The 21,660-nt window shown below is 42.3% G+C and overlaps 1 protein-coding gene and 1 pseudogene across 5 annotated transcripts in view; one reads left to right on the top strand and one right to left on the bottom strand.

Moving 5' to 3' along the window:
• Positions 1-35: 35 nt before the first annotated feature.
• LOC114884239 lies at positions 36-829 on the bottom strand (annotated as a pseudogene).
• An 11,813-nt stretch (positions 830-12,642) lies between these two features.
• LOC114884213 (liver carboxylesterase 1-like) overlaps positions 12,643-21,660 on the top strand; it is a 36,783-nt gene continuing 27,765 nt past the window's right edge. For 2 of the 5 annotated variants that reach the window (XM_029203065.1, XM_029203030.1), the window contains exons 1-3: positions 12,643-13,047; positions 18,435-18,639; positions 18,745-18,790. The gene's annotated coding sequence lies outside the window, so the exon portion shown is untranslated. Of the gene's footprint in view, positions 13,048-16,550; positions 16,575-18,434; positions 18,791-21,660 lie in introns of those variants that run through there. The other 3 variants (XM_029203037.1, XM_029203047.1, XM_029203056.1) reach the window with 3 other exon arrangements.

The following is a 21,660-nucleotide window of genomic DNA, read 5'->3' as shown; positions in this document are numbered from 1 at the left end:
ATGTGGATCTATCACAATCTCTTTAGCCAATAGTGTGTTCCTGGATATTTATGGGCATAATTTGATGAGTAACTTTGGGAATGAGTACTTTTACTTTTTTACTTTTTTTTTTAAAGTCCAGGTCTTTTATTTTCTTTACACCCATCATGCCATGAATTCATAGAGAATGGACTCCAACAGTTCAGGCTCCCTTCCGTTGGTTCTCATGGAGTGTGCTTCTCTGGTTGGAGCAGGCTGGCGCTTCAGTTGACCCCAAGTACCTTTCTCTTTGGCTTCCTTCTTTTTCTGACCATTTTCCTTCACCAGTTTCAGGAAGCTGTCTCGGCTCTTAGAGTGCTTAATATGCTCGATAGGCACATTAATTCTCTTGGCAAGAATCTTGCCCTTAACTTGTTTGTTTATAATGATGCCAACAGCATGCTGGGTAACATTGTAGACTCTCCCAGTTTTACCATGGTAACATTTGTGGGGCATTCCTTTTTGAACAGTGCCCATTCCCTTGATATCTACAGTATCACCTTTCTTGTAGATTCGCATGTATGTGGCCAAAGGAACAACTCCATGTTTTCTAAAAGGCCTAGAGAACATGTAGCGGGTGTTCCTCTTCTTTCCCTTTGTGTTGGTCATTTTGGAGAATTACTGGAAGATGGCAGTTCCGGCCAAAAGGTGAGTACTTTTACTTTTTAAAATTACTTCTGGCTTCTGGATTTGCAGAAGATCAACTGGATCAAAGGCCCTTTGATTTGATTTGATTTTTTTTATTTTTTATAAATTTATTTGGGCTGCGTTGGGTCTTCGTTGCTGTGCCTGGGCTTTCTCTAGTTGCGGAGAGCGGGGGCTGCTCTTCATTGAGGTGGGTGGGCTTTTCACTACGGTGGCTTCTCTTGTTGCAGAGGATGGACTCTAGGTACGTGGGCTTCAGTAGTTGTGGATCACAGGCTCCAGAGCGCAGGCTGAGTAGTTGTGGCACACGGGTTTAGTTGCTCCGTGGCATGTGGGATCTTCCCGGACCAGGTCTCGAACCTGTGTCCCCTGCATTGGCAGGCGGATTCTTAACCACTGCGCCACCAGGGACACCCCAAGGGCCCTTTTAAAATTACTCTCCTTACATTCTACAAATTCAATTCCATAGGGTCCCATCACTTCACACTCATCAACAATACAGGTACATGTATTTCACAATCACTTCTGCTTTTTCATCATTGTAAAAACAAAATATTTAACACTTTCTTGTTGTAAAATTTAAAAATTATTTATTTACAGAAAAATCCTTTATTTTTTTCAAACAATCTTGAATTTGAATTACTAAATCAAACCCAAACAAAACTTTAGAGACAAATCAGCCTTCGCCTGTGAATTTCCTGTCATCCAGCAGAGGTCAGCAATGTAAAAGGGGAAAAAAAATTCCCTTCCCTCAGGGATCCTGGGATGCAGGTGATATGATACCCTAGAACTTAGAAGGAAAAGAAAACCATACAAAATAGTTAAGTTACAAACCTATACCATTAATCATTGTCCCTTTTCCCTGTAAGATTTGGAAAGGGGAAAAGTACAGTTCATTACCTCAAAAGACTGAAATGACTTGCAGGCAGAACAGAGTTTGGGGCCAGCAGTTTTTTTCTTTCCTGTTTTTTCTACTTTCCCATCAAGTCCCTAGGAGCCTGCCTCAGATGGGCAGAAAGTAGTTCCTTCCCCTGTGTGTACCTGTTCTTTCTACTCTTGCCTCAGTGGCCCTTTGGGCTCTGGACCTTTCTGTGTGACCCCCAAAGTCCGATTCTTCTCCCTCTCAGCCTCTGGTCTTGGCTGAAAGTCAGGGGTTTTCCCTCCTGGCAGAGGTGGAACAAGGTGCAAGGTGGGCTCAGGACCTGTACCTGGGAAGCTGCCGTGCCTGGCACTGCCCCAGGTAACAAATCTACAAGATGAACCCCCTTCCCACAGCTGAGACTGACCCAGCCTGCCATAGCCCTTCTGCTCTGCTAAAAGTTTGTAAGTGTGCACCTCATTTTATTCCCTGGGAAGGGAGGAGTGGGGAGAGAAAAACCTGTCACTTTATTATGTCCAAATACAAAGGAATTCCTGGGCAAAGAAGTTGCTGTGCTCCATGGATGGGTTGGGTCTCAAATTGGGACCTAAAGAATGGATGGGGGGATAAAGGCCAGCAAAGGTGTGTGGAAGCTCGACCATAAATATGCAGGGCGGACATATATACACTACCAAACGTAAAATAGATAGCTAGTGGGAAGCAGCCGCATAGCACAGGGAGATCAGCTCGGTGCTTTGTGACCACCTAGAGGGGTGGGATAGGGAGGGTGGGAGGGAGGGAGACATAAGAGGGAAGAGATATGGGAACATATGTATATGTATAACTGATTCACTTTGTTATAAAGCAGAAACTAACACACCATTGTAAAGCAATTATACTTCAATAAAGATGTAAAAAAAAAAAAAACGTGCAGGGCGGGGAGAGGGCCAGCCCAGTCGGCAGCATGGCTGGTATTGTCACAGTTGCTAGAGCACAACTTTGAGGCTTAGGGAACAGCTTTTATACCTTGACCTGTAAGAAACAGATTTCTTTGTTTAGAGTGGGATGATTGATAAGAGGTGAATTTATCTACCCATCCATCCATTCATCCACTATCTATCATCTATATCTATCTATCTATCTATCTATCTGGGCTCCTTTATAGGCATACCTCATTTTATTTCACTTGACTTTATTATGCTTTACAGATATTGCATTTTTTACAAATTAAAAGTCTGTGGCAACCCTGTGTGGAGCAAATCTATCGGTGCTATTTTTTCCAAAAGAACTTGCTCACTTTGTGTCTCTATGTCACATTTTGGTAATTCTCACAATATTTCAAACATTCTTCATTATTATATGTGTTATGGTGATCTGTGATGAGTGATCTTTGATCTATTGTAATTGTTTTGCGGCGCCAGGAATCATGCTCATATAAGATGGCAAACTTAATAAATGTTTTGTGTGTTCTGACTACTCCATCGATGGACCATTCCCCTCTGACTCTCCCTCTCCTCAGGCCTCCCTATTCCCCAAGACAAAACTATATTGAAATTTGGCCAGTTAAAAACCCTACAATGGCCTCTCAATATTCGAGAGAAAGAAAGAGTTGCACGTCCCTTATTTCAAATCAAAAGCTAGAAATGAGTAAGCTTACTAAGGAAGGCATGTTGAAAGCTGAGATAGACTGAAAGCTAGGCCTCTTGTGCCAAACTGTTAGCCTCATTGTGAGTGCAAAAGGAAAGTTCTTGAAGGAAATTAAAAGTGCTGCTCCAGCGAACACACTAATGATAAGAAAGCAAAACAGCCTTATTGCTGATATGGAGAAAGTTTTAGTGGTCAAATAGAAGATCAAACCAGTCACAACATTCTCTTAAGCCAAAATCTAGTCTAGGGCTTCCCTGGTGGTGCAGTGGTTGAGAGTCCGCCTGCCGATGCAGGGGACACAGGTTCATGCCCTGGCCCGGGAAGATCCCACATGCCGCGGAGCGGCTAGGCCTGTGAGCCATGGTCGCTGAGCCTGTGCGTCTGGAGCCTGTGCTCTGCAATGGGAGAGGCCACAACAGTGAGAGGCCCATGTACTGAAAAAAAAAAAAAAATCTAATCTAGAGCAAGGCCCTGACTTCCTTTAATTCTGTGACAGCTGAGAGAGGTGAGGAAGCTGCAGAAGAAAAGTTTGAAGCTAGCTGAGCTTGGTTCATGAGGTTTAAGGAAAGAAGGTGTCACCATAACATAGAAGTACAAGGTGATACAGCAAGTGCCAAAGTAGAAACTGCATCAAATCATCCAGATTATCTAGCTAAAATCATTAGTGAAGGTGGCTACACTAAACAACAGATTTTCAATGTAGATTAAACAGCCTTATATTGGAAGAAGATTCCATTCTAGAATTTTCATAGCTAGAGAGGAGAAGTCAATGTCTGGCTTCAAAGCTTCAAAGGACAGGCTGACTCTCTTGTTAGGGGCTAAAGCAGCTGGTGACTTTCAGCTGAAGTCAATGCTCATTTACCATTCTGAAAATCCTAGGGCCCTTAAGGATTATTCTAAATCTACTCTGTGCTCTATAAATGGAACAACAAAGCCTGGATGACAACACATTTGTTTGCAACATGGTTTGCTGAATATTTTAAGCCCATTGTTCAGACCTATTGCTCAGGAAAAAAAGATTCCTTTCAAAACATTACTGCTCATTGACAGTGCACCTGGTCACCCAAGAGCTCTGATGGAGATGTACAAGATTGTTATTGTTTTCATGCTGCTAACACAACATCCGTTCTGCAGCCCATGGATCAAGGACTAATTTCAACTTTCAGGTCTTGTTATTTAAGAAATACATTTCATAAGGCTATAGCTGCCACAGATAGTGATTCCTCTGATGGATCTGGGCAAAGCACATTGAAAACCTTCTGGAAAGGATTCATCATTCTAGATGCCATTAAGAACATTCATGATTCATGGGAAGAGGTCAAAATATCAACACTAACAAGAGTTTAGAAGTTGATTCCAGCCCTCATGGATGACTTTGAAGGGCTCAAGACTTCACTGGAGGAAGTAACTGCAGATGTGATGGAAACAGCAAGAAGCTAGAATTAGAAGTGAAGACTCAAGATGTGACTGAATTGCTGCCATCTCGTGATAGAACTTTAACAGATGAGGAGTTGCTTCTTATGGATGAGCAAAAGAGTGACTTCTTGAGATGGACTCTACTCCTGGTAAAGATATTGTGAAGATTGTTAAAATGACAACAAGGATTTATGATACTATTGTACATAAATTTAATTGGTAAGGCAGCAGCAGGGTTTGGGAGAATAGACTCCAATTTTGAAAGAAGTCAAACTGTGGGTAAAATGCCATCAAACAGAATTGCATGCTACAGAGAAATCATTCATACTACAGAAGAATCAATCAATCAGTGCACAGACTGCGTTGTTGTCTTATCTTTAAAAATTGCTGTAGTCAATCCAGTGTTCAGCAGCCACCACCCTGATCAGTCCAGCAGCCATCAACATCGAGGCAAGACGCTCCACCAGCAAAAAGGTTATGACTTGCTGAAGGCTCAGATGATTGTTAGTGTATTTTTAGCAATAAAGCATTTTTAAATTAAGGTATGTACATTGGTTTTCTAGACATAATGCTATTGAAGACTTAATAGACTGTTGTAAGATGTAAATATAACTTTTTTTAAACATCTTTGAGTATAATTGCTTTACAATGGTGTGTTAGTTTCTGCTTTATAACAAAGTGAATCAGTTATACATACACATATGTCCCCATATCTCTTCCCTCTTGCATCTCCCTCCCTCCCACTCTCCCTATCCCACCCCTCCAGGCGGTCACAAAGCACCGAGCTGATCTCCATGTGGTGGGAAACCAAAAAATACGGAGATTGCCCATCTCCTCACTTTCAGTCTGTGTGCATCTTTAGATGTGAAGTGAGTCTCTTTTTCTCTTCACCCCTATAATGTGAATGTTATTCTGCATGCTGTTGTCCTATAGGTCCCTTAAGTTATCTTCACTTTTTTTTATTTTTTAATTTTTTTATGGTACACGAGCCTCTCACTGTTGTGGCCTCTCCTGTTGCGGAGCACAGGCTCCAGATGCGCAGGCCCAGTGGCCATGGCTCACGGGCCCAGCCGCTCTGCAGCATGTGGGATCTTCCCAGACTGGGACACAAACCTGTGTCCCCCGCATCGGCAGGCGGACTCTCAACTCAAGCCACCAGGGAAGCCCCTATCTTCACTTTTTAAAGTTCTTTTTTCTCTTTGCTGCTCTGTTTTGTTGAGTTCCACTGCCCTGTCTTCCAGATCACTGATTCTTTTCAGTGCTTCTTCTATTCTGCTGTTGAACCCCTCCAGTGTATTTTTCAGTTCAGTTATTGTATTCTGCAGCTCTGTGATTTGTGTGGTACTTTCTCATATTTACTCTTTGTTGAAGTTCTGCTGTGTCATCCATCCTCTCCCAAGTTTCATGAGCATCTTCATGACCATTACTCTTACATTTTTATCAGATAAATTACCCATCTCTGTTTCATTAAGGTATTTTCTGGGGTTTTATCTTGTTCTTTCATTTGGAAAATATTCTTCTGTCTCCTCACTTTGCTTGGCTCTCTGTGTTTGTTTCTATGTATTAGGCAAAACAGTCTTGAAGGAGCAGACTTGAGTAGGAGATCAAGACTTATCATTAACCTTGACCTAGCTCTTGGTCTTCTCTTAATCATTTGTGATTGTCTAAGCAGTCTGATTTTTTCTAGCTAGGTCCCAGTTTTTGAGGGTGTCAAGAACTTTCTGATTTTTTTCGGATCCCTGGGACCCAGAAATATAATACCCCTTGCCACCAGAGTGAACCACTCAGTGGGTATCCCCATTATGGGCTGCATGTGTGTGCTGGCTTTGGTGGGGCCACAGGAGTAATGCAGGGGCAGTGTATTTGCCCTGTCAGGTTTGGTGAGACCATGGGAACAGCACAGGTGCAGGGCACTCACCCAACTGGCTTTGGTGGGGCTGTAGAAGTGGTAGGGCTGAGGTACTTCCTTGGCCAACTTTGATTGGGGCCAAGGGAGAGTCTCAGATGCCAGACATGCCCCCTGGTGCTAACAGGTCAGAGGGGGAGTGCAAAAAAGGTGTCTGCCAAGCCGATGCTAGCAAGGTAGAAGGAGAAGCAGAAGGGGTGCCCACCAGTGCCGGTGTCCCCAGAGAGTGTCCTAATAGGTTCCTGCCCCTCCAGCAGATGCTTTAGGATTAACAAATAAATCTTCTTCACATATGGTCTAGGCATTTTTCAAACTGCTGCTTTTGTGCTTGGTCCCAGGGCAAATGAGTCTGTGTACAAGCTCTTAAAGAAAGAAATCTCCATTCCCTATAGGCCTGTGGTTCTCCTGAACATAAGCCCTGTTGGTTTTCAAAACTAGGCATCCTGGGAGCTGTCTCTCGAGTGCAGGTCCCAAGAGTCAGCATGCCTGATGTGGGGCACAAACCCCTCACTCCTCAGGGATAAGCAGTGCATTTGTGAGATCCCTCCTGCTTGTGGGTCACCATTACTGGGGATGGGGTTTGGGGAAGACTGCAACTCTGCCTCTCCTACCCATCTCGATGTGACCCTTTGTTGTGGAGGAGCTGATCTACTACTGTGAGTATATATTTACCTTTAGCAGTGAGATTTTTTCTTTTGTAATTTTCATATCTCTAGCTGTGGTCTTTTCATTTCTTCTTAGAGAAGTCCCTTTAGCATTTATTGTAAAGCCAGTTTTCTGGTGCTGAACTCTTTTAGCTTTTGCTTATCTATAAAACTCTTTGTCTTGCCTTCAAACCTGAATGATAGCCTTGCCAGGTAGAGTATTCTTGACTGTAGGTTCTTCCTTTCATGACGTTAAATATATCATGCCACTCCCTTCTGGCATGCAGAGCTTCTGCTGAAAAGTCAGCTGATAGACTTATGGGAATTTCCTTGTACATAACTAGTTGCTTTATCCTTGGTGCTTTTAATAGTCTCTATCATTAACTTTTGCAATTTTAATTACAGTGTGTCTTGGTGTGGACCACTTTGATTTGATCTTGTTTGGGACACTCTGTACTTCCTAGACCCGGATGTCTGTTTCCTTTCCCATGTTAGGAAAGTTTTCAGCTATCATTTCTTCAAATAAGTTTTCTGCCCCTTTCTCTCTCTCTTCTCCTTCTGGGACCCCTATATTGCAAATGTTAGTATACTTGATGCTGTCCCAGAGGTCTTTTAAACTATTGTAATTTTTTTTAATTCTTTTTTTTTCCTGTTGTGCTTCAGTGAGCCCCACTACTCTGTCCTGCGGTTCACTGATGTGTTCCTCTGTATCACCTATTTTACTGCTGATTCCTTCTAGCGTATTTTTAACTTCAGTTATTATATTCTTCAGTTCTACTTTTCTTTATATTTTCTAACTCTTTGTTATACTTCTCACTGTGTTCATCCATTCCTCTCCTGAGTTTGTTGAGCATCTTTATATTCATTACCTTGAACTCTTTATTGAGTAGATTGCTTATCTCCACTTTGCTTAGTTCTTCTTCCAGGGTTTTATCTTGTTCCTTCATTGTGACATATTTTTCCATTGCCTCATTTTGCCTAACTCAGTTTTTATTTTTGTGTATTAAATAGGTCAGTTACATTTCCCAGTCTTGGAGAAGTGGCCTCATGTAGGGGTTGTCCTATGGGGCCCAGCAGCACACTCCTCTCTGATCACCAAAATTATAGGCTCTAGTGGTGCCACCTGTGGTGGGTGCATGGGTCCTTCTATTTTGGCAGGGCCAACTACTGTGAGTCCACGGGTAGGTGGGGCTGGTCCCTGGCCCCGGTGGCTGCCAGTGGGTCCTGGGGGCAGAGCCGTCCCAGGGCTGGTCCCAGCCCATTGGTGGCAGGGCCATGTGCCAGTGTGGCTGGCTGCTGAGGCTGGGTGGTTTCATGGCTGGTGCTGTCCTGTTGGTGGGTGAGGCTGGGTCCTCGGCCTGCTGATCATCAGGGCTATGTCCCAGAGTGGCTGGCTGCTCAACCTAGGGGGTCCTGGGACTTGTGCCAGCTAGCTAGGGGCCAGTTAAGATTCAGTGCTACTAGACTAGAGGAAGTGCTCCAAAATGGCGCTTGCCAGCACCCGTGTCCTTGTGGGAGAACAAGCTCCCATAAATGGCTTATGCTGTCATCTTTTTCTGTAGGGGGAATCCCTGTTGCCTCCTGCCTCTTCAGGAGGCTCTCCAAGATTAGCTAGTGGGTCAGACCCAGGCTCCTTTCAAGTTACTGCCTCTGTGCTGGGTCTAGGAGTATGTGATAGTTTATGTGCACCCTTTCCCACAGCCCTCCAGCTCTCCTGTATGCTGGCCTTCAAAGCCAGAGATTCTGGGGGCTGGTCTTCCTCGTGCAGATTCCCCAGGTTGGGGGGCCTGATACGGGGCTCAGACTCCTCATTCCTTGGGGAGAACCTCTTCAACTGTGATTATCCTCCCATTTGTGGGTCACCTACACAGGGGGTGTGGGTCTTCTCTGTCCGTCCTCTCATATTGTGTTTCCTTCTCTGTATCTTAGCTGTGGAAGACCTTTTCTGCTAGTCTGCAGGTCATTCTCATTGATAGTCGCTCTATTTGGTGTGCCTGTTGGAGGAGGTGAGCTCAGGGTCTTCCTACTCCGCCATCTTGGCCACTCCCTTACAAAATGGTTTTCCTGAAAATAAGTTACTCAGTGGGAAAAGCTGACCACTGATGGTCAGCTAGTAACATAAGGGTGGGACAACCTTGTCCACCGTCATGACCACTAGGTAGGTGACCAGGCGTTGTCTTCATCACTGTTACTACAGCCACTTCCTAGAACTTCAGAAAATTTTTCCTTTTGACACTCAAATCTCTGGACAGAAATCACCTTGTGTTGATGGTGCCACAGGCCTCCTGGAGTTCTGTTGTGATCAGGTGATTGGATTCCCCAGATTCAATCCAATTCTGGGACTGGCAGAAGCAGAGCACATGTGGGGAACTTTAGCCGGGGTGGATCTTGGAGGGGAGAGCTGCACTCTTTTTTTTTTTTTTTTTTTTGCAGTACGCGGGCCTCTCACCACTGTGGCCTCTCCCGTTGCGGAGCACAGGCTCCGGACGCGCAGGCCCAGCGGCCATGGCTCACGGGCCCAGCCGCTCCGCGGCCTGTGGGATCCTCCCGGACCGGGGCATGAACCCGTGTCCCCTGCATCGGCAGGCGGACTCCCAACCACTGCGCCACCAGGGAAGCCCGAGAGCTGCACTCTTGATGTGCATAAGTTGGGAGTATCTGCATCCCCCACTTTCACAGCTACCTGGCACCTCTAATCCAGAGTGTTGTCTACTGTCTCCATTCTGCATCCATCTTTCGGGGCCTCCGTCCTCCCCATGCATCAACTTTCACTCTCTCTGCCCTAAAAGCAGTGGTCATTGTTCTGTCATCTTTCAGCTTCCAGAGTGCTGTTGCCATCGTCTCCTCTTCCACTTTGGACACGTGGGCTTGTGCCTTTACAGACTTTATTTAACCGTCCTTTTAGAAAAACTGGGGGAGGGAGTGAAAATTCAGGTTTTTATCCTCCTTCTTTAATAGCAAGTGCCAAACTGCTTTTTTTTTTTTTTTTTGCGGTGCGCGGGCCTCTCACCGCCGTGGCCTCTCCCGTTTCAGAGCAACAGGCTCCGGACTCGCAGGCTCAGCGGCCATGGCTCACGGGCACAGCCGCTCCGCGGCATGTGGGATCCCCCCCGGACCAGGGCACGAACCCGAGTCCCCTGCATCGGCAGGCGGACTCTCAACCACTGTGCCACCAGGGAAGCCCCCAAACTGCTTTTTTTAATGAACGCTTAAAAACAATATTATGTATGTTTCTACACTTTTGACTGCTACCTAGCATCCCATAGTAGAAACACTTAATAACTTATTTAACCATTTACTATCATTGGTCATAGGTTATTTCATACTTTTTACTACTATCAGTGTCATTGAGGTGAATAATCAGTCTGATACAGACATCTTAGGGCTCATTCAGAATTATTCCTCAATAGAAAATAGCTAGGGCAATGAAGATACCCTTCTTAAGTATTTGCCAAATGGCCCCCAAGAAAGGCTGTACTAATTTATTTCCCACATCAGTGGTGAAAGTTCCTGTTTTTCTACACTCTTGTCAATACTGGCATAACCATTAAAATAGTAGTGAGATGATTCCTTGCCAACTTGACAGGTACAGTTTGAGTATCTGGTTTTAATTTGCACGTCTTGATTTTCATGCTTATTGTATATTGAAATGACATTTTATATGTGTGTAGCTTGAAGGGTACTTGAAACCTGGGTGATGGGTTGGGGGAACCGTGGACTGACTCAGCCTCCCACATACACACTTGTGCCCACCCCTCAATGTGCTCCCAACCTGCTACCATAGAAGGACAAGTAGGCACAGAACAGACAATGATTCAGGGTATCTCAGGCGGTTACAACTTCCCCGCGGCTCCTGTGACCTTTCAGAGTGAGAACTGAGAGCACACATCAATAGGTCCTGGGATTTGGCAAAACTTTTTGCCATCTAGCATTTTGGAAACGCTTATGTCATTATTCTTGCTGAGGCTTGTGGGAGCCCCAAAGGCCAAACTTTCACCTGCAGAGAACTTATCTGTCTTTGGAAAGGAGAGCTCACCCTCCACCCTCCCAGTGAGTGTTTGGGAGGTTCCTTTTCAGAGTAACCCTCTTGGCCTCTCCAGTGGCTTACCTGCTTCTGCCAGATTCTACTTTTGGAAACACCCTTGTTATCTTGTCATTACCATTGCAATGGCTCCCCATTGTCTGTCCAGGGTGAAACCCAGTTCTCCTTAGCTTGGCATTCTTGCCCTCTGTCCTTTATTCACCTTTCAGCCCCTGCTGACTTCCCCAGGAAGCCTTCAAATCCACCTTGCACTGCTGTTAATGTCCTTTCTTCTCTGTCCTCCAAATTCTGTTCATCTCTTAATGCCCAGTATGATCAGAAGTCATGGAAAGTTTTGAGCATTTATATATATGTATATATTTTGACAATTCCAGGATAAAAAAAAACACAAAAAACACTTCTGTAGTTGGAGGTCACTGTATTTGCCCAGATGTCTATAAAAAATGTATAATAATAATTTGAACTTTTTCCAGAATATAATTCAATCTTAACTTTTCTAAGTCTAAACTTTTACATGTCTTTCTGATTCACCCTTTTTCCTTTTTGACTCTTAAAAGGCTGAAGGAAAGCTTTATAGAGTAGTCCTAGCAAGTAGAGACTGGATTTACAATCAGGCTACTGTAATTTAAATCAAAGAAACAAAAACTCAGTGTTTACCAAAGTGTAGTACTTATTCCCAGAGTTATGCAAGGTCATTTTAGATGGTGTACAAACAAAGTTTAAAGGGTTTATATTATGGTTACATGTTTATTTTTCTGTGAATTAGGAAAAATATCTCTAATATCAAATCCATGATTTAATGGCTATTAATTGTGGCAGGAATTTCTAGCTGTCCATTAAAATCCATCCTGCTTTGTTTGGTGCACAACCAGACCACGTTTCCCAGCCTTCCTTGCAATTAGACTGACCGTGTGCCTAAGTTCTTTCCAGTAGAGCCTGAGTGGAAGTGAGGACTGTCACATCCAGGCCTGGCCCAATTTTCCCTAATATTCACTCCTTCCTGCTCCTCCCCACTCCAGCTGGACTAGATTTAACACCAACTACAACATTAGAAGCCATGAATTAAAGATGGCAAAGCCACCGTTGTCTAGATCAGGGGTCAGCAAACTATGGCCCATGGGCCAAATCTGGTCCACCACCTGTTTTTTTTTTTTTTTTTAACATCTTTATTGGAGCATAACCGCTTTACAGTGGTGTGTTAGTTTCTGCTATATAACAAAGTGAATCAGTTATACATATACGTATATCCCTATATCCCCTCCCTCTTGCGTCTCCCTTCCACCCTCCCTATCCCACCCCTCTAGGTGGTCACAAAGCACCGAGCTGATCTCCCTGTGCTATGCGGCTGCTTCCCACTAGCTATCTATTTTACATTTGGTAATATATACAAGTCCATGCCACTCTCTCACTTCATCCCAGCTTACCCTTCCCCCTCCCCGTGTCCTCAAGTCCATTCTCAATGTCTGTGACTTTATTTCTGTCCTGCCCACCACCTGTTTTTAAAGTAAAGTTTTACTGAAACACAGTCATGCCCATTTGCCTATGTATTGTCCATGCTGCTTTTGCTACAACAGTAGAGATGAGTAAAATATTTACTATCTGGTCCTTTATAGCAAATGTCTGCTGACCCCCTGGTTTGATCCCTGAATGGAGGACAGCTACCTTGTTGACCTGAACCACACCCAAGTTCTTTATATAACAAGAAATAAGCCACTAAATTCTGAGCCTATTTGTAACCATAATTTACTCCCCTCTCTCAATACATTCTCACTCAACAGGAGCTAAACTAGGCAGTCCCACGTGATTGCCCGATGGAGACGGCATGACCACCAGTTGTTTGTACCATGTAGGGTGACCACTTGTGCCCATGGTGAGTGACTCTCTCCCCACTGGGAACCACCCCCAGGCCAAAATTTCCACAGGTACTCTGCCTCAGTCAGTCCTAGGACTGGACTGACCCCAGGGTGTCTAGCAACACAATTACAACAGAGCATCAAAGACCTTGAGAGGTGTGAACATAATGTGATTTCTGCCCAGTGATCTAAGTATCAAAAGGAAGAAGGTCCCTGAAGCTCAAGGAAATGGCTACAGTAATGATGACCCTTGATGAAGCCAATGCCTGGTCACCTAACAGGTGGTCATATGGTGGACAAGTTTATCCCTGCCCTTATATTACTAACTGACCATCAGTGGTCCACTTTTCCCATTGAGTATTTATTTTCAGGTGTACACTTTTGTAAATCAGTTAGAGGTGTTATTACCTATATACTTATTCACTTTTTATTTTTACCATTATTTTAATTTTTAAAAATACAATGACACATTTCCATGCTTACTATTAGTACATAGTAAGTTATACAGGTCTTCCCTTTATGGAAATGGTGTAAAAATTTTTTTGAATAAGTTTGTTAAAGTAAAAAGAATTAATCTAGGGCTTCCCTGGTGGCGCAGTGGTTGAGAGCCCGCCTGCCGATTCCGGGGGTGCGGGTTCGTGCCCCGGTCCGGGAAGATCCCACGTGCTGCGGAGCGGCTGGGCCCGTGAGCCATGGCCACTGGGCCTGCGCGTCTGGAGCCTGTGCTCGGCAACGGGAGAGGCCACAGCAGTGAGAGGCCCGCGTACCAGAAAAAAAAAAAAAAGAATTAATCTAAAGAAAACTGGTGATAGTAGTACAGATGGTATACTGATATGGCAAAAAAACATGATGTTATTATGAGAATAACTGAGGTTCCAGAAACACTGCATATGTCTAGGCTGCACTGGAAAATGCCATATAATTCTAGATTCACAGAATGTTGATCCAGGGTAGGTGGTGCATGAGAGATCACCTCACCCATAGCCACCCCTGCCTCTCACCACTCCCTTTCCAGAACAGACACCCAAATGTCACCCAGTGGGGTTCCCAGATTTCTGGTCTCCCAGTGCAGTGTTCTCCATCATAGACAAAGCCCAGTAATGGGCCTAGTAGGACACAAGCTCATACTTGTCCAGTGCTTGTTTTGGTGCATATGCTCCAAAACATGATGTATATGCTCTCCATATATCTTTTGAGTAAATTGATGGAGATGGAAAGGTTTGGAGGTAGCTAATTTGGAGGCCCCACAGGTGTCTTCTCTCCTAAGACCTGCCCAACTGCTTAGGAGTTAGGATTTTACTTTCCAGATCATTTAGTTTCATATGGGAAACCTTAGGGAGTTCCCCAAAAGAAAAGTGATAATCCCAATCAACTGCCACTGAAGCCTAAGAGCTGTATTACTTATAGCTAATGTGATGCCAAAAGATTGTACACATTAAGTGAAACTGAGGTTTGGCTTCAGGTTTGGTAGGCTTCAGCCTCACCCACTTCTGCAGAGTCCTTATGAGCCAGGAAGGGGCATCCAGACTGCAGCCATTCACAGCAAGGTTTGGAAGGGGCTGCCTCTGGTTTTGAAATTATGGGTGTCACAATTGGGTATGTGATTGAACAGTGAGATTAGGAGAATAATTCATCCCTTCTCTTTATATTTTGCTAAGACAGCATCCTACAGTCTTATAGGCTAAGAACTAGGGCTGTGTTCCTAGGTTAGAAAGAACAGATGGCCAGGGCAAAAGGCTGGATGGTTATTCCTTGACAGGTGTGTGAATTTGTGTGTTTGAGTGTATATGTGGTGTGGTAAGTGATTAGATAGAAACAGCCTTGTTTTCTGCTTAGGAGGACCACCTGGATTGTCCCATGTGGATAGAATTAGGGGTGCTCTTTATTAGGGTGCTCCTATCACCCATGATTCTTTCGCAAGTAAAAGTAAGGGAAGAATCCCAGACGAAGTCAAATTTCATAGAAGCAATCTTCTCTAAGGGCTAACTCTAATGCTGTCACAAAGTCCCCGTCCCTAACACAGGGCTCCCCCTTACTGGCCTGCCATAGTGGCTAGAATGAGTGAAAATGAACATCTTTTATAGAATTTTGGTCTCCAGAAGCTTCATTTCAGCTATATCCTATGCCCTCAGCCAAGAACTCATGAGCTTTTCTGGGATTTTCTTGTGTTTTATAGATGCTGGTTGCTTAACTCTCTCTGATATCAATATTGGTCTGGCCTGGACAAAAGCAGGCTTGCTAAATGAAACTGTGAAAGCAGTGTGAGCATAGGGAAGATACAGCTGCCTCTTACTGTGCTGGCCTGACTTAAATTTTAAAATGAAACTATAAAGTCTCTTTGCATCTGTCTATATGTTTATGTGTGTAAATATACTTGTAGATGTGTGTGTATTTTCTACCTCTAGATGGCATTTCCAAAATTAATTTGTAGAAAGAGCTCTCTCTATTTAATTGGTTTAAGAAAAATTAAGTGCTTATATAAGTCAGACTCTCAGAAATATAATAGAAACTAGCCCAAATGTTTCTCAAGTTCATATGATCTAAAATAATCTTTAGTAAATAAAAGCTAGTTTAAGTTTATTGGGGTTGTTAGTAAACATAACTTGTGCCACATTGAGAAATTTACTATGAAAATTTATGTTCCTAAAAAATATATTAAATGTATATTAAAATTTTTAAATAAGTTGAATGAGTTTTAATATCAAAAGTAAGCTGGTACAAAATTAAAATTTGGTTTTCTCACTGTTAAAAGGACAGTCTTATTGGACTGTTGGTCTGTTCTTCATAAGAGATTGTGAAAGGTTTTTCTTTACCTTTTAAAATAATCTGCCTAGAAAACAAAGATCTTGAGACTTATTAAAATAATCTACCTATGTTTCTGTGTTGTCTTTGATTACTTAGGTAAAACTAGTCCTCTCAGTAGTAAAAGAGCTAAGTTTTGCTCAGAGTATATCACCTTCTATATTTGCCTGCGAAGTCTTTAATTGTCCCTTTGGTTAAGTAGATAACTAAGTATTGTTTCACAGTGACCTGTGATCCTATTTGACTGAGTGTTTTTAAACCTTTTGTTATTTTTGACAAACTTCCCCAAAATCAAATTCTAAATGAAATCTTTTGACCTCAAACTAACTTTGGGATTTTTTGAAGGGTTCCTGGAACACCTTAAAAAATTTATTCTTTCTCCTTTAAAAAAAGAACGATGTTAAACTAATTAGGTTTATTTAATATATTAAGTTACATGGGAAGCATTGTCAGAAAAGAAGTAATACTAAACTTTTTTTTTTTTTTTTTGTGGTACGCAGGCCTCTCACTTTTTTTTTTTTTGTGGTACGCAGGCCTCTCACTGTTGTGGCCTCTCCCATTGCGGAGCACAGGCTCCGGACGCGCAGGCTCAGCGGCCATGGCCACGGGCCCAGCCGCTCCGCGGCATGTGGGATCTTCCCAGACCGGGGCACGAACCCGTGTCCCCTGCATCGGCAGGCGGACTCCCAACCACTGCGCCACCCGGGAAGCCCCTAAACTTTTTAATGTTGCATTTATGTTGGTATGTATTATAAGTGTTCCAGAAATTGCATGAAATTCCTAAAATCTGAGATGTCCTAGTATATTATCACTTGTAATTCCAGTTATTATCTTAAAATGTGTGTGTCACAGAAATAACCAAATTTCCTTATAAATTGCATTGTAATGAACTCTAATCAGATCTTTAACCATGGCTATTTTAAGTCTTTTGTTATTTACATATAGTTATTGTTTTACTATGATGCTTTTGCAAAAGCGTTCCTACAAAAGTGTTTCATCTTCAGAGAAATTCATAGAAAGGATTCTACAGGTACTCTAGAATACAGATTCCTGATAACTTTCAGATCATACCACAAAACTGGGTAAGAATTTTCAGAACTCTAAGGAAAAACTAGATTCATAGAATTGCTAACAAAAGATCGAGATCAACAATAATTAATTACATAGGACTAAATGAACTGATAAAGATCATTATAATTTTTGGTGATGACTTTTTGTTTGAAACGTTGCTGGTTCTCTTATGTTTTGTTTTTCCAGATTTAAGGAAACCTGTTTTCTTTCTCTTGAAGCTATTTACAAGTTAAATCAGATATACCTTTGTGAACAAAGACGAAACCTTTACTTTTTCTCCCTACCCAATCCCTTCAAATTTCAGAAACTCTTGAGTATTCTTTTCATGCCAATATAGTTTGCTGTTTCAGTAAGTTCAGTAAGAGTCTGTTCTCCTTGTAACAGAACACAATAACATTGGATAGATTATCAAAGTTTTTTTATTAATTAATTTATTTATTTTGACTGCACCAGGTCTTAGTTGAGGCATGCAGGCTTCTTAGTTGCAGCATGTGGACTCTTAGTTGAGGCATGCATGCAGAATCTAGTTCCCCAGTCAGGGATGGAACCTGGGCCCTCTGCCTTGAGAGCGTGGAGTTTTACCCACTGGACCACCAGGGAAGTCACATATTACCAAAGTTTTGACTAGAATATCATATTTAAAAGAGATGTAGGGACTTCCCTGGTGGCACAGTGGTTAAGAATCCACCTTCCAATGCAGGGGATGCGGGTTCGATCCCTGGTCAGGGAACTAGATCCCACATGCATGCCACAACTAAGAGTTTGCATGCCACACTAAGGAGCCTGCTGGCCACAACTAAGGACCACACATGCTGCAACTAAGGAGCACATGTGCTGCAACTGAGCCAGCGAGCTGCAACTAAGGAGCCTGCGGGCTGCAACTAAGGAGCCCACCTGCCACAACTAAGAGCCGGTGCAACCAAAATAAATAATAAAATAAAATAAAATAAAAATTCCCAGCTCCCTTTAAAAAAAAAAGAGAGAGGTATAAAGGCGCAAATTGACCAGACAACTTTAAGGAACTGCTTGAAAAAATCAGCCTGGTACCTTGCTTACAGGATTCCCAGCAACCTTACCAGGTGAGTAAGGCAGGTAACTTCCTGGCAGACCCAGGAACCTCAAGAAGAGAGGAATTTACCCAAACTATAGGTATTGCAGGTAAAAACTGATGGTGAGTTCTTGGACTTGGAGGCTTTTTAAGAGTTAAGTCTGAGATTCCTTATGAAACGTGCCAATGAAGAAGTCTCAAAAAGAGCATATATGGTCAACTATTCTTGCTGCACTTATGTAAATAATCAAGCTAAATTTAATACAAACAAATTAAGTTTTACTGTGATTATCCTTGGAAAATAAGAAATGTGGATGGTTGTAGAGAGAAAAATTATTTTTGCATAATCCTGATAATTGCCTTTGAGGTTTTGCTATATACCTGTTAATTGGACTGGATCTTGAATTCTTCTAGTTTCCTCAAATATCTGGCTACAAATCTCCAAACTAATGTTTCTAATTACCTCCCACCCTTCTGATTTAGAATCACTAAGAACAAAGACTGCCTTTAGATCTCCTTGGAAGGATCCAGGTCTTCCTCCTACTACCCAGACGGCAGCCAAACTTCAGGAACTTGAACCTTAGATATATAACTCACAGCTGAAAAAGGCTCCACCTGTCATCTGGTCCTGTACAAATGCTGGAGGACACCACATCAAATTGACTGGAGAGAAGCAGCTGACATCAAGGTAGACTTCTTCCACCAAAGATGTCGGATTGGGACTTCATACTTTAACTAAATATGAAACCTTTTTTTTCTTCTCTTTCTTTCCTTTACTCTGGCATTGGCCTAGAAAGATGATGCCATTATCCATATCTCCAAGACCATTGCTAAAGGGGGTAAGTTTTCAGACTGCTGGATTTGTCGTTTAGAAACTCTTATCTGTCCATGATGCCAGGGTCACCCTGGTCCATTTCCTTATCTCTGGTTAACAGCCCCAAACTTGGGAAACCTTGTGTCCAGGCTCTATGCAAAGAAAAGTACATGAGGAAAGGGTAACCAGAATAAAACTGCCTGTGTGGTCTACAGACCCTTTTACTGGCCTCCATGGCTGTCACCTTTCCAATCCTGAGCCAAAAACTTAAATGGGAATTACCAGGAGGCATTCAATTTTCAAGATTCGCTTCCTTTGAAGGAAGGCCCTACTTCCCTGGTTAGGAGTAAATGTAAATGAGGCTGTGATCAGGAACCTCTTCTTAACTCTTGAAAGTATTATGGAATCTGCCACTAAAGCAATAGCTCAGAAAAATTCTGAGACTCTGGCCAAAGTTGTTTTTGATAATAGGATAGCCCTTGATTATCTTTTAGCTGAGCAAGGAGGTAACTGTGCTTTGGCCAACACCACTTGCTGCACTTGGATTAATATTTCTGGGGAAGTAACTTAGTTACATAAGAACAGTTATATAAGATCACTGAGCAAGCCACTTGGCTTAAAAAAGTGACTTCTTCAATAAGTCTTTCTTGGACTTATTTGATTTTGATTGGTTTGGGTCTTAGGGACCATGGCTCTAGAGTGCACTCCAAACATTGAGAATTATCTTGCTAATTACAATCATAATCATTTCTGTGGTGCATTGTATTCTCTCAAAGGTTTTAAATACGCGTTCCCAGCTGCTAACGACCACGCAAATGATCTCACTAAGATAAAGACACAGACCTACTAGAGAATGGACTTGAGGATATGGGGAGGGGGAAGGGTAAACTGTGACAAAGTGAGAGAGTGGCATGGACATATATACACTACCAAACGTAAAATAGATAGCTAGTGGGAAGCAGCCGCATAGCACAGGGAGATCAGCTCAGTGGTTTGTGACCACCTAGAGGGGTGGGATAGGGAGGGTGGGAGGGAGGGAGACGCAAGAGGGAAGAGATATGGGAACATATGTATAACTGATTCACTTTGTTATAAAGCAGAAACTACCACACCATTGTAAAGCAGTTATACTCCAATAAAGATGTTAAAAAAAGAAAAGAAGGAAAGAGAATAACCACTTAAGTATTATGAACCTGAAGCCATGACCTGTGACCGTCACGGGAACTAGACAAAAACATGATGAGCTATGGACACCACACAAAGGATCCACAAAAGTGACCGGTAGCTGAGCGTGGTGCTGATGCCTTAGATTTTGATCACATCTCTCAGTTAAGCCAAGAATTTGATCAAAAGAGGGGAAATGTTAAAAAAAAAGAAAAAGAAACAACAGACCCCAAATGTAGTCACTTGTGCTAAGCCCTCGTCACCAAATGAAGATTTAGTACCTAACTTAATTGTAGTTTCAACCTTCCCCAGGAATGTAATCTTAACCAGTCAGTCTGGAATTTCCTGGTCAGCACCAGTGAGGTAGTATGCCTAATAGACCCTCTTATCCCCTCAAAGAAGGTAACCCTGCCTGAAATCATTTTTGTTTGTTTATGACTTCCTTGTCCTACTTCTTCTCTGCCTTTAAAACCTTTTCTTTTCTGCTTGCTAGATGGGATGCCGCTTGGTTCGTGAATCATTTGAAAAGCCAATTAGATCTTCAAATTTACGAAGTAGAACTTTGTTTTTTAACATGGGATATTATACATGATGGGATTTTAAAAATATTTATTTTTTTGAAATACAATACACATACCATAACATTCACCTTTTTAAAGTGTACAGTTTAGTGATATTAGTATATTCACAAAGTTGTTTAACCATCACCAGTATCCAATCTCAGAAAATTTTCATCACACCTAAAAGAAAGCTTATACCCATTAGGAGTCATTCCTTATTCCCCTCGTCCCCAGCCCATAGAAACCTCTAATCTACATTCTGTCTCTATGGATTTGCTTATTGTGAACATCTCATAAATAGAATCATACAATATCTGGCCTTTTGTGTCTGGCTTTTTCCATTAGCATACTGTTTTTAAGGTTCCTCCACATTGTAGCAAGTATCCGTACTTCATTTCTTTTTATGTCTGAATAATATTCCATTGTGTGGTTAGATCATATCTCTTTGTCCATTCATCAGTTGATGGACATTTTGGTTGTTTCCACTTTCGACTTTTTTGAAGAATGCTGCTATTTGAGTACAAGTTTTTGTGTGGACATATTTTCAATTAGCTTGGGTATATACCTAGGAGTGAAATTGCTATGAAATATGGTAATTCTAAGTTTAATTTTTAAATTTTTTCTAAGTTTAATTTTTGACGAACTGCCAAACTGTGTCCTGAAGCAGCCATAACTATTTTATAACCTGTTTTATTTTCCTTCACAATGGATCATGACTGTATTCCCTTGTCCATATGTAGAGGTATGCATCTCTAGTTTGAGTGAATGTGTAGTATTGTCTTAGCCAGCTATGTATCAATATCACAGTGTATTTGGAGAATTCTCTTTTATTGGACGCTTAATGATTCAATGAAACAGGCTTTAAGCATCCTCCTTGCATCCCCATCAGGTAAATGACACTCTTCCAGGTATACCCAGAGCACTTTGTATCCCTTTATTTTGGTGCTTTCACATTGCATAGCAAGCCACCCCTTCCCCCATCTATCTTATCTATTACATGGTGAGCTCCTCTGGGCACTAGAACATGTCTTAAATTTATCTTTGTATCCATACTACCTAGCACAGAGGCAGGCATTTGATAAATGTTTGAAGAATGAATAAATAAAGGGAATAATGAATAAATGGAAGGATGGTTGGTTAGAGCGAGGGATTATGAAGAGATGGAGTTCCT

The sequence above is a fragment of the Monodon monoceros genome, unplaced genomic scaffold (genome assembly GCF_005190385.1).
Source record: "Monodon monoceros isolate NGI ecotype Baffin Bay Population unplaced genomic scaffold, NGI_Narwhal_1 Super_Scaffold_10, whole genome shotgun sequence".
NCBI classification, from domain to species: domain Eukaryota; kingdom Metazoa; phylum Chordata; class Mammalia; order Artiodactyla; family Monodontidae; genus Monodon; species Monodon monoceros.
Note: the sequence above shows the minus strand (reverse complement) of the source record. Positions and strands in the feature narration are given on the sequence as shown.